This window comes from Schistocerca cancellata, chromosome 4 (genome assembly GCF_023864275.1).
Source record: "Schistocerca cancellata isolate TAMUIC-IGC-003103 chromosome 4, iqSchCanc2.1, whole genome shotgun sequence".
Lineage (NCBI taxonomy): Eukaryota > Metazoa > Arthropoda > Insecta > Orthoptera > Acrididae > Schistocerca > Schistocerca cancellata.
The window spans coordinates 466,720,300-466,737,429 of NC_064629.1; the positions used below are offsets into that span (position 1 = coordinate 466,720,300).

General features: G+C 44.7%; 1 protein-coding gene across 1 annotated transcript in view; it reads left to right on the forward strand.

Moving 5' to 3' along the window:
- The first annotated feature begins 1,101 nt into the window (after positions 1 to 1,101).
- LOC126183505 (carbohydrate sulfotransferase 5-like) overlaps positions 1,102 to 17,130 on the forward strand; it is a 332,383-nt gene continuing 316,354 nt past the window's right edge. Inside the window, exon 1 of the mRNA XM_049925552.1 lies at positions 1,102 to 1,237. The gene's annotated coding sequence lies outside the window, so the exon portion shown is untranslated. The remainder of the gene's footprint in view (positions 1,238 to 17,130) is intronic.

Consider the following 17,130-nt stretch of genomic DNA (forward strand, 5'->3'; position numbering starts at 1 on the left):
CAGGTGCCGGCCCAATCGCAGCCCAAGAATCCTGTGTCAAAGACCCACGCTTTTTCTTTCTGAAGAAATAAACATCAAGAAGAAAAATATAAGCTTTACGGTGGTGGCACGAAGTACAGATGTGGGTTTTAAATAAATCATGACAGTCGAATAGGAGAGCCCTTAAACCAAGAGCGCGTTGATGCACGCGCGATTCTCCCTCTCATACACTATGTGACCCTGAAGAGTCGACCTTCACGAAATTTATCGCTGACGGATGCACAACCACCACGAAGTTCTGCTATCCAGTACTAAACAGATTTTTCTGAAGGTGATTGGCTATCAAAAGTTGAACAAAGCGATTCGCTGCATTTTTATTGAATTTTGCCTTCGCGAAAATCGTAAAAAAAGTCATCAACGGCAACTTTCAAGTAAAATTTACAGTTTTTTACAACACGCTCACTATAAACAAACTATTCGGCCAATTTATGAATTGCCATTTTTTGTTTAAGAAAACTACAAATTTTAATTTTGGTATTGCTGTGTCGTTAAACCTCAGCAGCGCTACAAAGAGATCATCTGTAAAAACTTAAAAGGTGACTACCGTATACATTGAAATGGTCAAAATACAGCTATGTGCCAAACTCGAAGCATTGCCTGGATAGCCATTTTAGTACCCTGCAGACCTGCGTTTTCGTCCAATAATCATAGAAAACAAGTTGTGGGTTGTTGACATGGGACCTGCAGTGACCTCCACTGTTGTAAATCGTTTGGAGAAGTTGGCAGTTTCATACACAATCCGCTGTTTGGCATACATGAGATAAGTCTTTGTACTGCACTAGCATATTTACTGGGTCCACAAGCAGCGTCAGGCGATATCTTGTTGCTTAAGTCCTGTGTTCTTTAGAGTATTGTATTGTTACCACACCTCCCTAACATTGTTTTGAATCCTGAAAGGAATCGCAGAACTGAGGTACACTCTGCTATTATACAGCCAGACCTCGTGCAGTGTGGGGAAGAGCGACACGTGAGGTCCACAGAATAAGCATGCGTGTGCCGACGCCCTTGGCAGTTGGCAAGCAGACACGAGAGGAGCAACGTTCAGAGGCTTTGCTTTACTTGCTTCTGCCTGTAGTGCGGGAGGTAGTGTAAAGACACGTTAGCATACGAGGACAATTCTCAAAGGCTACCAGCGCTTGCCTGCCAACACGTCGTGCCAGTGTAGCCTTCCGAGTGCTGTATGTTAGAAGCGGTCATAGTAAGAAAACGTTATGATCTTTTACGTAACTCTTTATGGCAACTAACACTTTTTAAATTATAGTTTGTGTTCATTGTAGCATAATATTTCTATCTGCTGGCTCTTGAATACTAACTACATCAAACACATTCGCATGTGAAGTGCACTGTACGTTTCAGTTTGACTATCTTGAACTTTATTGTGTATATTAAACTCGTGACAGTGCAGTTTGGGATGTTTATGATCTCTACTGTAACATTAATTTCAGTACAAACGCACTGTATGCGTTTCTGCCTGCCTGGTTGGGTACAGGAGTAACTGGAGGACGTAGTACTGCTAGAGACTAATTTTGAAGAGTGAGATTCTCGTTCATAGATATTTCATCATATAACTACACTTCCTGACAGAAAAAGTGAAGCTCACAGAAGACATGGCCGGCTGTCAATGTAACTTCGTACATGTGCACACCATCGACTGGTATGTAAATGACTATAGAGTTTCAGTTCACTGTGACAGGTAGAACGGCCACCAGAGTGCATTGGTGCTACTAACGTGCATCATCGTGCTTTCGATTGTTGGTGATTTACAATCATACACTACCAGTTCCAATCCACAGTTTCCTGTAACAGTCTTGCATTTTTCTTTCAATTTCTTGACGTCTCCATTTAATGTCTTGACTCATTTCCTGACAGTAGTTTTTAATTTCTGGCAGTATTTCGAACATTAACTGGTTGGTACTGTACGCGCAAACCATGTTGACACTCGGCGAGGCGGCTGATGTTATTCCTCATTTCCTATCGCTCCCATCAGCCACCGCGCCGAGTGTTAGTTTGGTTTGTGCGGGCAGTAGCAATGTTCGTTTTCATTTTCTGACTAACTGCTGTCACTGAACGTACCTTGCAAATGCTACTGGCTCCTGTTTCAAAATTTGTGGAACCAGCTAATTTAAACGTCTGTTCTGGATTAGCTGAAATATTCAGCTGTCCTCCTTGGTAAACAATTTCCTTCAGTTTTTCGTTGCATCGGCTATTATAATAATGTGCACCGTAGTTACCATTCATTAGAATTCACTTGGGGGGCGTCTCTGTGGCGTTCCTCTGGATCCCAGGACACGTTGGTATCTGTGGAAATGAGGCGGCTGATATAGCTGCCAAGGCTGCAGTCTCTCTTCTTCAGCCAGCTATTCGCATGATTCCCTTCGCCGATCTACGGATAGTTTTATGTCGTCGTGTTTCTCTTTTATGGCACGCACATTGGTCGACATTCCCCAATAATAAATTGCGGGACGTGAAAGCTCTTCCCTGTGCTTGGACCTCTTCCTCCCGAACGCGTCGTCGGGAGGAGGTAATTTTAACTAGACTCCTGACAGGGCACTGTCTTTTTAGCCATCGACATCTTTTAAGTGGCGATCCTCCCCCACTCTGTCCCCGCTGCTCTCAGCTGTGGACGGTAAGACACCTTTTACTTGAGTGCCCCTATTTTACTCCGTTACGCGCCCGTCTACAGCTGTCGCCTGATATATCTTCCATTTTAGCAGATGACACGCGCTCAGCCGATCGCGTTCTCGAGTTTATTAGTGCCAGCGAGATGACGTCAGTCATTTGAAGCTCTTTTTTTGGGACAACCAACCCCCCGTTTATAGTGGTTTTATAAGCTTTCCTTCTGTTTTTAGTTTCTACAATTTTTTACGTTTCGTTCCCATTGCTGCTGGTTTCCAGTTTCGTTTTTTTACCTTTTCCTAAGTCACAGACCGGGCGCTAATGACCGTAGTAGTTTTGCGCCCTAAAACCATAACAAAAAAAATAGAATTCACATTTATACGTAATTTAGAAATTTCATCGATGGATTACAGCTTGTTAACAGAGTTCACAGCTTCTTTTGTAATCATTCTTAAACAATGTTGCATTTAGTTCTACACGAAGTGCCGCTGTTTCACGCAGCGTATTGCTATGTTAATTTCCCGGACTCATCCGAAGACTGCGTTGAATCAACAATCTGTAGCAACTGTCTCCATTTGTAAGCGTACCACCTGCTCTTACACCTTCTGCGGTGACGGTAGTTTGTTTCCTCTTTATACTTGTTGGTAATCTACTTTGGGATCGAACAATGAGTAGATCATGTTGATGAAGTACAAATTAACTGACGCACTACTTATTAATGAAGAGTGCAACTTCACTTTGCTCGCCACAGATATAAATATGCATCAGGACTATTACTGTGTACCACGATTGCATTCTGAAATTATTTCGAGTAGAGATAAGCTACATTTATGTCCTAACCAGGCTGTGGCTCACACAGAAGTGGCGCGATTAGTCTCTTTGTTTGCTGTACTTCCTGAAGTGCATTGCTTGCGTCAACGATAAACTTAATAGCACAGGATATGTTGCATTCATATCCTCATAATAATCATCATATGATTAAGTTACTGTAGCCCTGCAGAGGGTGTAAGCGTACCACCGTTCCGACATAGTCTTATCCTTGAACATTTGAAATTACGCGCCCACACTGTTTCGTGCTGCACGACACTGTCACCACGCAAGGTACATAAAGTAGAAGGGTAACCGCGTTTTGGCTTTGTCTCCGACTGTGCGCTAGCAGTCTTGGTCTGAGTGAGTCTGTGCGTCTGTCGTGGGGGCGGACGACCGCGGTGTACAAACACAGGCGTCGCTATTAAGTGAAAAGCGTGTTTTTAATGTAATGTTAATAGTCGGAAACGTGTGAATTATTTTAGAGTAATTCACTGTAATAAAATCTAGTGAATAGGAAGTGATTAAATACGGGAGAAATATTAACGCACTCTTACGATACTGTCAGACCAACAACAGCACGAACACTCACATATTTTCTTAATATGTTTAGACAGACAGAAATGTGTGCTCAACCGCGTAAGACTGAATCAACGATAGGACGATTGCGGTATTCACAAATAGAACTCGATATAGTTATTGGAACCTACAACTTTAGTAATGGTCAGCAAATAATATTCCCTTGCCGCTAATAAATCGGTATATACAGAACTGTGTTAAGTGGATCTGGGTAAGTTTAGTGAAGCACTTTCAGAATAGATGTTAGTGTATTCACAACTTGTGGAACCCTATTTAGCACTCCTTATCCGTGTAGTGCAGTGAAATTGCTGGCGCTGTGCAAAAGCGGCATGGTGTGTGTTGGAACTGTAGATCAACGTTAAGGTGAATGACTTTGATGAACTATGTCCGAGTGACGTTCTCACTACCTCGAAATTGCTTAGGCCTAGGCACTTTATTGGTGATGTATAATGCGTGAGTTTTTGCCAATAAAGATAGGAAACAGATTATCCCATCCATTCACATCTCCATCTGTAGTCCGCAAGTCACCTTACGGTATGTGGCGGAAGTTACTTTTTGTATCACTGTCACTTCACTGTATCAGTATTCCAGTAGTGAATGGTTCACGGGAAGAACGGTTGCTGGTAAGCCTTCGTGTGATCTCTAATCTCTGTAATTTAAGCTTCTTATTTAATCTTCTTGAGAGATACACCTAGGTGACAGCAATATACTAACTCTTCTAGGAACGTACCCTCTCAGTCTTATACCGGTAACCTACTCCACGATGCAGAACTCCTTTCTCGGAGCGTCTACCACTGGAGTTCGCTGAGCATCTCCGTGGCGCTACCGTGCTTTCTAAATAAATTTATTTACGTCGAGGGTCCACTGCCAGTCTCTGCACCAAGCTTCGATGCACTGTGGGTCTTCTTGTATTTCGGTACACTTTCCTACCATTGCGACTTCTCAGTGTACAACAACACGAAGAGCCTCATGGAACTTGGTATTTAATAAGTACTGTTAAAAGTAATGGTCCTGTAACTCTCTTTTACCGACCGTTGTGGCCGAGCGGTTCTAGGCGCTTCAGTCCGGAGCCGCGCTGCTGCTACGGTCGCAGGTTCGAATCCTGCCTCGTGCATGGATTTTGTGTCACGTCCTTAGGTTAGTTAGCTTTATGTAGTTCTAAGTCTAGGGGACTGATGACCTCAGATGTTAAGTCCCATAGTACTTAGAGCCATTTGAACCATTTGAATAATTCTCTGTTGGGGTACACTCGATGATACAGTAATGTTTGAAGATTTCTCTACGTTGAGAATGACATGTTGGGTTCTGTTTGCCAGAAACTCTGCAATTCAATGAAGCAGCTGGTCTGATAATCCGAAGTTTCTTATTTTGTTCATTAGGTGACAGTACGGAGCCACGAGGTGTGTGAGAATAGTAATGAGACCAACAACACTGCAAGCGATCTGGCAACACTATGTTGTTCTACTTGTGTAGACCGGTGTGTTCATCCCATCCAGATGCTCAGTCCGAGTTTCAGCTCCGTACAGTCATCGTGTGATTTTTGAGAAAGTCATCAGTGAAGTTGTGTTTTGTTATATGTTACGAAAATGGAACAACAGAATTTAGAGCAACGTTATGCTAGCAATTTTTATGTTTAACGTAGGGAATCCACTCGCCCAGATAGCCGCGCGGTCTAACGCGCTGCTTCCCGAGCTGGAAGGCGCGCCGGTCCCCGGCACGAAGCAGCCCGGTGGATTAGTGTCAAGGTCCAGTGTGCCGGCCAGCCTGTGGATGGTTTTTAAGGCGGTTTTCCATCTACTTCGGCGAATGCGGGCTGGTTCCCCTTATTCCGCCTCAGTTACACTGTGTCGGCGATTGCTGCGCAAACGCCGTTTCCACGTATGCGTGCCGGCCGCGGTGGTCTAGCGGTTCTGGCGCTGCAGTCCGGAACCGCGGGACTGCTACGGTCGCAGGTTCGAATCCTGCCTTGGGCATGGGTGTGTGTGATGTCCTTAGGTTAGTTAGGTTTAAGTAGTTCTAAGTTCTAGGGGACTTATGACCTAAGATGTTGAGTCCCATAGTGCTCAGAGCCATTTGAACCATTTTTTTCCACGTATGCGTGCACCATAATTATTCTACCATGCAAGCATTTGGAATTACACTCGTCTGGTATAAGACGTTCCCGGGGGGAGGGTGGGGGGATGGTCTCCTGTGGCCTGTTGTGGAGTTGTGAACCACTGAGGGCTACGGCGGGACGACGTTCCCCCGTCTTTTGTAAGTCCCCAGTTTAATGCATACATAGATAGGGAATGCGCGAATAAGACCCCTGAAAAGTTGAAACAGGCCTATGTGGAATATTCCGTATCAAAACCACAAGTTTTTCTCTGGCACAAATCGGTTTTGGAAGACCGAGAACAACTTAAAGATGAACATTGCCCAAGGAGAGAGTCAACTTCAAACATCGACGAGAACGTCGAACGTATGCGTGCTCTTGTGAGATCAGACCGACGTTTAACAGTAAGGATTATAGGTGACCTGTTAAACACTTTCACCTTACATCAAATTTCGACCGAATTTTCGCACATGCGAAAGGTTGTCGCAAAATGGTTCTGAAAAACGTCACATCTTAGCAGAAAGACAATTGAAGAAACGTGTGCTTTGATCTACCTGAGAGGATTGCCAATGACCTCGAATGGTTGAGTCGTGTGCTCACAGGTGATGAATACTGGATTTTTTAGTTTGATCCTGAGACAAAGCGACAAAGTGAGGAGTGGGACACTGAGACATCTCCTCTACCGGAAAAGACTCGAATGAGCAAATCAACGATAAAAACAGTGCTGATTAGTTTTTTTGACAGTCGGGGTATCGTGCGTAAAGAATTGTTCTGGAGGAAGAGGATATGTTATATTATGATAAATTTTCGTCATATATGGGGTATTTTAAGGCATGGCAATAGTATAAACTACTCTGATGAAAGATCGCCAGTCGATATGCATACAACAAAATCAGGTGGCGTACAAACAGAAGATACTTTGACTGCAAAAATTTTAACAGTAAATTGCCGAAGCATTCGTATCATAGTTGCTGAATTTACAGTCCTCCAGGAAAGTTGTGCTCAAATTATTCTCTGTATCGAGAGGTAGATGAAACCGTAAGCAGAAAGATCCTAAATTTTTAACAAGGCATAGAACGTATATCGAAAAGACACATTAGGTGCCATAGGAGCTGGAGCGTTCATTGCAGTCGATTAAAATACCTTGTCAATCGACGTTGAAACTAAGTGTGAGTATGAGTTATCCGGACACAGTTAATGGCCTAGTTGAACTCAAGTTAATCATCGGATGTTTCCACCCACCACCTGATTCGGCCGTAATAGTCGTAGTATCATTCAAAGAAGGTCTATGTTCAGTAGCGCGGAAGTACACGTATCATGCAATATTAGTGGGAGACGAGTTTAACCTGCCAAGTATAAACTGGGTCGTCTGTGGATTTATTGCGGGTGGTTAGGACACACAGTCTTCGAAGTAGCTATGAATATGAGTTTAGAAAACTGTATTCAGCAGCTCGTTCAATAACTGACACTCAACGGAAATATTTTGCACCATGTAGCTGCAAACAGGCCTGACGTTATTGGCAGTCTGTATAGAGACAGGGATTGGTGATCATGATGTCACCATAGCGATGATGGATACTAAAGTTAATAAATCCTTCGAGAAAGTTGGGAGAGTATTTATGCTGGAAAGAGGAAATAAGCTGTTGATCCTATTCGTCGACCAGTCTGGTATCGCAATAGAAGACACCAAAAGAAAAGCTGAAGTTTTATATTTCCCGTTTAAGAAACTATTAACGCTGGAGGATCGTCCGCACATACATACCGTCGGTTCACCGTCTCATAGACTCCCGTGTGGAGAACATGGTAACAGACATCCCTGGCGTAGATCAACAACTGAAAACGTTGAAAACAAATAAGTCGCCAGGTCCGGATGGAATCCCAGTTCGGTTTTACAGGGAGTACTGTACGGCATTTCCTCCTTACTTATCTTGCATTTAACTCGAATCTCTCGCAGAATGCAAAATCCCAAGCCACTGCAAAAAAGTGCAGGTAACTGCTGAACATAAGAAGGGTAAGAGAACAGACCCGCAGATTACAGAAAAATTTCCTCAACATTGGTTTTCTGCGAAATCCTTGAGCATATTCTGACTTCGAGTATTATAAACATTCTTGAGACAGAAAAGTTTGTGTCCAAAAGTCAGCACGGATTTAGAAAGCATCGCTCTTGCGAAACTCAGGTTTTCCTTGTCCCTCACCGTATCCTGCGAACCGTGGATGAAGGGCAACAGGCAGATTCCACATTCCTAGATTTTCGAAAATCATTTTACACGAAGCCCCACTACAAACTATTAAGGAAGGTCCGAGCATATGGAATAAGTTTCCAGATATGTGAGTGGCTCCAAGGCTTATTAAGAAATAGAACCAATGCACGTATGATAGGGTCGCTTTTGATCTCAATATACATAAACGATTTGACGGATAGGGTGAGCAGCAATGTGTTACTGTCTTCTCACGGTTCTGTAGTATACGGGAAAGTCTCGACGTTGAGTCACTGTAGGAGGGTACAGAATCACTTAGACAGAATTTCTAGTTGGTGTGATGAATGACGGCTTGCTCCAGACTAATAAAAATGTAAGTTAATCCAGATGAGTGTGAAAAACAAATCTGTAATGTTCGAAGACAGTATTAGTGGAGTGTTGCGACGCTTTAATACCTTGGCGTAAAGTTGCATAGCGTTAAAAACGGAACGAGTAGTACGGAGATAGAATGGCCGACTTTTGTTTGTTGGGATAATTCTGGGAAAGTGTGGTTCGTCTGTGAAGGGGACCGTATAGAACTCTAGTGCGACCCATTCTTGAGTACTGCTTGTGTGTTGGGGATCTTCACCAGTTTTGATTAAATAAAGACATTGAAGCAGTTCAGAGGAGCGCTGCTAGATTTGTTACCGGTAGGTTTGATAAATACGCGAATGTTACGAAGATGCTTCGTGCACTCAAACGGGAATCCCTGGAGGGAAGATGACGTCCTTTTCCGGAAATGTTATTGAGAAAATTTAGAGAGCTGGAATTTGCAGCTGACGGAAGATAGATTCGACTGGCACCAACGTCCATTTCGCGTAAGGACGGTGAAGGCAAGAATACAAGATGACTTACAAGACAGATCTCTAGTTGGTGTGATGTATGATAGCTTTCTCCAGACGGAGAAAAATGTAAGTTAATCCAAATGAGTGGGAAAAACAATCCCGTAATGTTCTAATACAGTATTAGTGGTTTACTGCTTGACACAGTACCGGAGCTCGAATACCAAGTTGTAAACTTGCATAGCGATATCAAATGGAACCAGTAGTAGGGAGGTCAAATGTTCGACTTTTGCTTGTTGGGAGAATTCTGGGAAAATGGAAGAGGAAAGGAAATGACTAGTAGTGGTACAACGCAGCCTCCAATGTGCACCTTACGGTTTATTTATAGGTGTAAATGATTACAACTCTGAATTTCATGAAAGCACAGGAAGCTTGTCACATGTACAACACAGAAACGAACAGAATTACTTTATGTTGCATTATGGTCCTCTTTCCACTGACTACTTTGCTTTAGCAGATTCAGAGCTGAATCATGTTTTAGTTTTGTGGACGCATAAAGGTAGATGAATTTTAAGACTTACCTTTCCTTAGGAGCCGTCTGATATTGTCGCACTATTAGCGTTTACGTAAGTATCAACAGCTCTCTCGAAGCGACAATGCAGCGTACTTTGCTCAAATGCCTGGTGCCTTGCCGGCCGGTGTGGCCGTGCGGTTCTAGGCGCTTCAGTCTGGAACCGCGTGACCGCTACGGTCGCAGGTTCGAATTCTGCCTGGGGCATGGATGTGTGTGATGTCCTTAGGTTAGTTAGGTTTAAGTAGTTCTAAGTTCTAGGGGACTGATGACCTCAGAAGTTAAGTCCCATAGTGCTCAGAGTCATTTCATGCATTTAGTCTCTGCGGCATCCGGCTGGCGGCCATGTTTCATGTCAAAGGCTGTACATTATAACGTCTTTTGTCAAAGATTTCAGCGAAATTTACAAATTTGTGAAACACGTAATTAGGCAGACGGGGAAATCTGTGAGAAGAAAGGAGCACGGTAGATTAAAGCTTTATGCTTCTTCGAGAATAAGGTCATTAGAGAAGGATCTACAGCTCAGTTTTCTTAAATTTCGGTCCTTGCACACTACACCCCAACTCTCCTGCTGGGGCAATACACACGTCTTTTCCCTTAGGGCTTTTCCGTTACCCGTTGAGTACAGCACCGATTTACATCCAACTATTGGTGCCCATGTATCATTGTATCATTTCTAAGATAACTCATGCCTCCATAGGAATGTTCTCTTACTAAATGTTTTCTTCCTGCATGTGTTGCTGATTCCAACGTGCTCTCGAGGAAAAAATCAACGGCGCGCAATAGTTTCGATTTGGAGGCGTTGTCGTTTTATCTGAGCACTTCGGCCAGGGCCCTCGGTTGATTACTGAGTGGTGAATGGCGTAGGAACTATCACCACATCGCGCTACACAATGTTTTGTAATTGCGAGATTACTCTGTGTATGCTTATCGTGAGGGTGGTTTTACGTTTCTGTTGCTCATCACATTTTAGTATTGTTTTGATAATAGTTAGAAATTTGTTTAACTTCTTATCTACACTGCAGGTGTTAAAAGTCCTGAGAAACTTCCTAATATCGTGTAGGACCTCCATTCAGGCGGCGTAGTGTAGCATGGCATGGATTCAACAAGTCGTTGGAAGTCCCCTGCAGAAATATTGAGCCATGCTGCCCCTATAGCCGTCCATAATTGTGAAATTGTGGCTGATGCAGGATTTTGTGCACAAACTCACCTCTCGATGGGATTCATGACGGGCGATATGGGTAGCTAATTATTCTCTCAAACTGTTCAGAATTTTCTTCACACCAATCGCGAACTATTTTGGTCTGGAAAAATGGCGCATTGTCATCCATCGTTGTTTGGGAATATGAAGTTCATGAAATTCAGAAAATGATCTCCAATTAGCCGAATATAAACATTTCCAGTCAATGATCGGCTCAGTTGGACCACCCAGTCCATTCCATGTTAACACAGCCCACACCATTAGGAGCCACTACCAGCTTTGAAAATCCCTTGTTAATAAGCTGGATCCATGGCTTCGTACGATCTGCGCCACACACGAACACTACCATCAGCTCTTAGCAACTGAAATCAGGACTCATCTGACCAGGCCACGGTTTTCTAGTCAAGGGTCCAACTGATATGGTCACGAGCCCAGGAGAGGCGCTGCAGGTGATGTCGTGCTGTTAGCAAAAGCACTCGCGTCGGTCGGCTGCTGCCAGATCCCATTAAAGCCAAATTTCGTCGCAATGTCCTAACAGATACGTTCATCACACGTCCCACAGTGATTTCTGCAGTTATTGACGCAGTGTTGCTTGTCTGTTAGGACTGACAACTCTACGCAAACGCCGCTGCTCTCGGTCGTTAAGTGAAGGCCATCTGCATTGCGTTGTCAGTGGTGAGAGTAATGGCTGCAACTTGGTATTCTCTGCACACTCTTGACACTGTGGATCTTGGAATATTGAATCCGAAATGAAATGTCCCATACGTCTAGCTCCAACTGCCACTCCATCTACATCTACATGGATACTCCGCAGATCACATTTACGTGCCTGGCAGAGGGTTCATCGAACCACCTTCACAGTTCTCTATAATTCCAATCTCCGTACAGTCTTTTAATTCTCGTCGTGCAGCCATAAAATCGTCGGAAACCTTTTCACATGAATCACCTGAGTACAAATGACAGGTCCGCCAATGCACTGCCCTTTTATGCCATTTGTACGCGATACTACTGCCATGTGTACATGTGTATATCGCCATTCCGTGACCTTTGTCACGCCAGTGTATATTATTGAAAATCATTTGAATGTTGCAAGAAGAGTGATGTACACACAACGAAGTTATGTAGCACATGAAACGTAGTGATAGCGTACGTAGACCATATGAAAGAGCACTATGACCAATATTTCTCTTACTGTTGCTCCCCACTATGAAGAGACACCCGTTGCATAGGAAAAATTAAGCTCATCTTTGCCTGTGACTTTCGAAGGTTTTAGTAAGGACGAAGCACGAGACAAACCCAAGGCAAAAGTTAGTCCAATTTCGGATGTAGGTACTGAATACTTTCGGTCACGCCTTGCCTATGTTGTGTGTGTGTGTGTGTGTGTGTGTGTGGAAGAGAGAGAGAGAGAGAGAGAGAGAGAGAGAGAGAGAGAGAGGGGGTGGGGGGGGGTGTTCACATATGTTAGGAAGACGCAGCTTCTTTAACAGTTCTCGATGGATAGATTTGTCTTCTGCAGTGGGTGTTCCACCTGTGACAGTGCCCAACAATGCATCACAAGCGACCATGGGGAAGTTATTTTAATTCTATGGGCCGAAACCGTACCTAGGGCCACCTTCGTCTGTTATCCTAAAAAGTGAAAGTCTTTTGCTATATATGTCTGCGAAGCTTGTAAACTTTGATCTATGTGTTTTCGAAATTTAGCTCAGTGTATGGTCTTTGACGTAACGATGGGAACCAGCCCAGAATTAGTCTCGACAAGACAAGTGAACCAAAAAACCTTACATTACATCCCGCTGGTTGTTGTAACAAACCATCGAAAGCTAATCCGGCGCGCATGTCTCTTCAGAAAGACTGCAGCGATTTCCTGTCCTGTCAGTGTCCGTTGTGAGCCTGCATTCCATCTATAATCATCTAATTTTCGACGTGACATTAAACAGTTATATCTTCCGTCTTCTTTGTGTATGGCAATAAAATACCCCAGTGATCCAGTTCACCACACACATTTGTTCTATGCATATGCACACGCATATTGTATGCATTTCGAAAAGAGGCGAGCCGGAAGGGCAACCATAACTTTAAGGTAGCCGAGGGAAAATTTAGAATTTTATATACTTGGAATTAGCTTCAGATCTTTCTCACCTTTATTCTAATCTGTGTTTCACCACGCACTGTAAGCAATAAGCTGATGAAGAACGCATCTGTTCCTATATGAAAAACTGTACGTGATTAGTGTCTTAATTGAATTTATGTTTGTATTATTAGACTGTACGCTGAAGGCACAGTGAGGAACCTGTTGTACTGAAAAACAAGGAGAGGCATTTACAATTAGAAGAAACGTATTCACATTTCCGAATATGATTAGACATGATCTGCACAATTTGTTAGTGATACATAAAAATTTGTGCCGGACCAGGACTCGAACATGGTTTTTCCACTTTACCCAGGCGGTCGTCTGAAGCACTTTTTGCTTTTTCGCCCCTGGACAGGAAAGAGAAACTACAAAAAAATCTCTACTTGCCACCGCCACTTGTGTCCTAAAAAAAAAAATAAAAAAAAAAAAAATAAAATGCAACTCTTCAGGCGTTGGCGCCTATCTACGCCTATCCCAAAACAACTAACCTATTATTACAGGAGAAAGAAAGAAAGAAGGGGGCAAGAACATAGAATGTAGCGATGAAAATGAAAGTAGTTGTGTAAGGGCTTTTGTTTTTTAGTTTATTTTTTGTATTTTTAGTTTCTTTTTGCATTTTGTCTGTGTATATTTTTATTTCCTTTTATTTATTTATTTGTTTTTATTTGTAATTTTTTATTCTTCTTATTTATTAATTGTTTTTTAATTATTTTAGTCTATGTACCAGAATTCCAGGAGTCGCTAGCGCCTTCCGATTGACGGAACATCCAAACGTGTCTTCTTGAAATTTTAATGGAGACTCCGTTTGTAGTGTGTTCCGAACATCATGTCAGCAAAAAAGCATCAGCATCTCATGGCTTGGACGTTCCAACTGGAAGGCGGGTCATGAAAGACGCTCCGTAGAAAATTGGAAAGTACTGCTTGTAGCCGGCCGGTGTGGCCGAGCCGTTCTAGGCACTACAGTCTGGAACCGCGCGATGCCGGCCGGTGTGGCCGAGCCGTTCTAGGAACTACAGTCTGGAACCGCGCGACCGCTACGGTCGCAGGTTCTAATCCTGCCTCGGGCATGGATGTGTGTGATGTCCTTAGGTTAGTTAGGTTTAAGTAGTTCTAAGTTCTAGGGGATTGAAGACCTCAGATGTTAAGTCCCATAGTGCTCAGAGCCATTTGAACCATTTGAACTGCTTGTATCTGGGGTTGCGAACAATTACACAGTGTCGATCGTTAAGGTACGTCCAATAGCCTAGTTCTGATTTCTCATCGGGGCTGAAAAGGTGGCGGACCGTATGACCGCGTATCCCATTCACAGCGTTAGTTTTTGTTGCGGGGGTAATGAATCACATCCGGGAATAAAAGCGTCAGGAAAGTCATCTGAGCAGGTGTCTGTCGGGTAAGGAAAGCCAAGATACGCTGGGCGAGCTTACAGACGTCAGACGACGGACCACATGAGAATCGATGAGCGTCTGTGTCCTCCACACCACAGTGAAAACAGAGGGGTGTGTCAGCGATGCGGATGCGGTGCAAACGAAACTGGTTGATCTGTTTGCCATTGACGGTGATATACCATGTGGACTGAACGCTGGTGTCGAGATGACCAGCATGCACCGCTTTCCACACACGACGCCATATGATCTGGGGAAACTTGTGTTCGATGGGGTTGGGGGTTCGATACATGTGTAATGTGTCGTGTACAGCCTTTGTCTGGAGTATACGTGGAAGGGGTAAGGAGTGCAGGATGTAACTTAATTCAAGAAAGAAGTGCCGACAGTGATAGAAGGGGGATGGAATGTCTGATAACATCACTGAGGTTGATATGGAGACTGGCGCGTATTCATGCAAAAGCAGTCCGGTCAGGCTTGTCGGGCAGCGACGCCAGACTTTCAGTTGGGAGCTAGCAAAAAGTGCCGTAACTCTGTTTGGCACATAGAATAATCCCACTCCACCACGCTCCCACAGAGGGCAAGGGAGTAATATTGAACTTTAAAGTTCAGTACAGACAAAGGATCCCATCGCCATCAACATACAACGCGCGAGGGTAATCGGTACCGGGAACACTTGTGCCACATGAGGGTTGCGTGAGACGTGGTAAACATTCACGTATTGCACACGCTGTACGATATCGAGGAATCTAAGGCGGTGGTCCACAAGGCCAGCCGTGATCGTTCGGAGGAGATCTCTACTGTTGGTTCCCGCTGAACCACGGAGGTCATTCATAAAATCAATGCCCAAACAGCAGACACTGGTGGCCACACTTAGAGAAGCGACATATCTCTCAACTAGACGCTCACCAATGAGCAGAACCTTCGATTTGGAAATGCTAAGAGAACTGCCCGATGCTTCCCCATACGTCGCCACCCAAGTCAGAGCCGCGCGAACATCGTCTTCATTGCGGAGGTAGGGGACTACATCGTCAGCATAGGAAGTACAACAGAAGCGGTGCCCATTCAATGTTATGCTGACCAGGCGTTGGCGAAGCCCCTCGTGTGGGGATCAAAGCATACAGTATCGTGGAAAGTGGTCAACCGTGTCGGACAGAGCGCTCTATCGCTAGAGGTGCAGTGAGGCGACCATTACAGAGTATTCTTGAATTCATCCCACTCAAGAGCCGCATTACCACCGTTACTATAAGGGGCGGGAAACCCATGAGTTGGAGAACCGATTTCAGAAAGGTATGGTCGACACGGTCGAATGCCTGACTGAAGTCAAGCGATGCTAATGCGCCAGGTAAATGTTGCGACCACGCGAGCGCGATCATGTCCCTGGAACGGCAAAGGGCCGTATGGATGTTGTTGTCACCGCCCAGCGAAGTCTGATCAAGGGAGGTGACGTATCTTGCTGCCTTCTTGGGTCGTGAGGCCAACAGTTGGGTAAAAATTTACATGTCACTGTTGAGTAGAGTGATGGTCCAGTAAACATAGATCCGTGATCGCCCATGTGGCTTAGGGACCAGAATGATGACCTCATCAAGGAAGGTGGCTGGGATCGTCGTCGTGGGTGACATCAATTCACGACAGATGGACGTCCAAGTAGGTATCAAAAGATAAGTACAACACTTGTAAAATCCGAGGGGGAGACCGTCAGGTCCAGGGGACTTGTTGGCAGCTCCCACTTTGATAGAATTTAGGACTTCATCGGAGGTCACTTGTTCCTGAGCTTCTTGAGCCACATCCTCAGGCCTGGTGTTGACAGTCAGTGCAGCTACCTCCTCAGTTAAGGTCGAGGGATGTGCGACGGCAGCGTACAGTCGGCGGAAATGAGAATAGAAAGCGTGACAAATGGGACATTGCGTAGTGTATCGTCGTCCTTCCACATCGGTGAGGTCGTAGATGAGAGTTCCACGACGACGACGGCGTTCTGTGAGGAAGTGGTACATCGATGGCGTTTCGTGAGGCATATGGTCATGGGTGCAGGATCTGACAAGGGTTCCTTCCAAGCGTCGTCGCACGAGTGAAGTGATCTACGCTTTACCACGATGCGCTATCGTCTGACGGACAGGAGAGAATGCCATCAAAGTGCAGTCACGAAGCACTGCATAATAAAAGTCCATGGTGCTCGCTTGCCACGCTTTGATGTCTTTTCCACATCCCATCAGTGCAGGATAGCCACCAGGATAAAGTGGATGTGTATGCGGGGCGACGTCGACGAGAGAGGGCCCGCGCATCCTCAACGATCCGTCGGCATTCAGGGACAGTCAGGTGGTAAAAGTCTAATTTCCACAGGCCGCGGCTGTGCCACACCTGTTGGCGGACGAGGACGGCATCGCAAATGTAGGCGTCGTGGTCATAGAAATCCAAAGGCCATATTTCGGCATGTAGAGTGTTGGCAGCAAGGGAATGTGTGAGATATATACGGTCGAGGCGGCTGGACGAATGCGCCGTATAATATGTGAAACAGTCAAGGGTGCCATGAACCTTTGTCCATGTGTCAACAAGCTGAAGTCTGTCGATGATGACGGAGAAGGCCACACACAGGAATGATGTGGAAGTTGGTCAGCAGGCCCTTATGTGGAGTTGAAGTCACCACCGAGGACCATTTCATCTAGGAGACCCTCAAAAAGCGGCGTTACTTCGTCAGC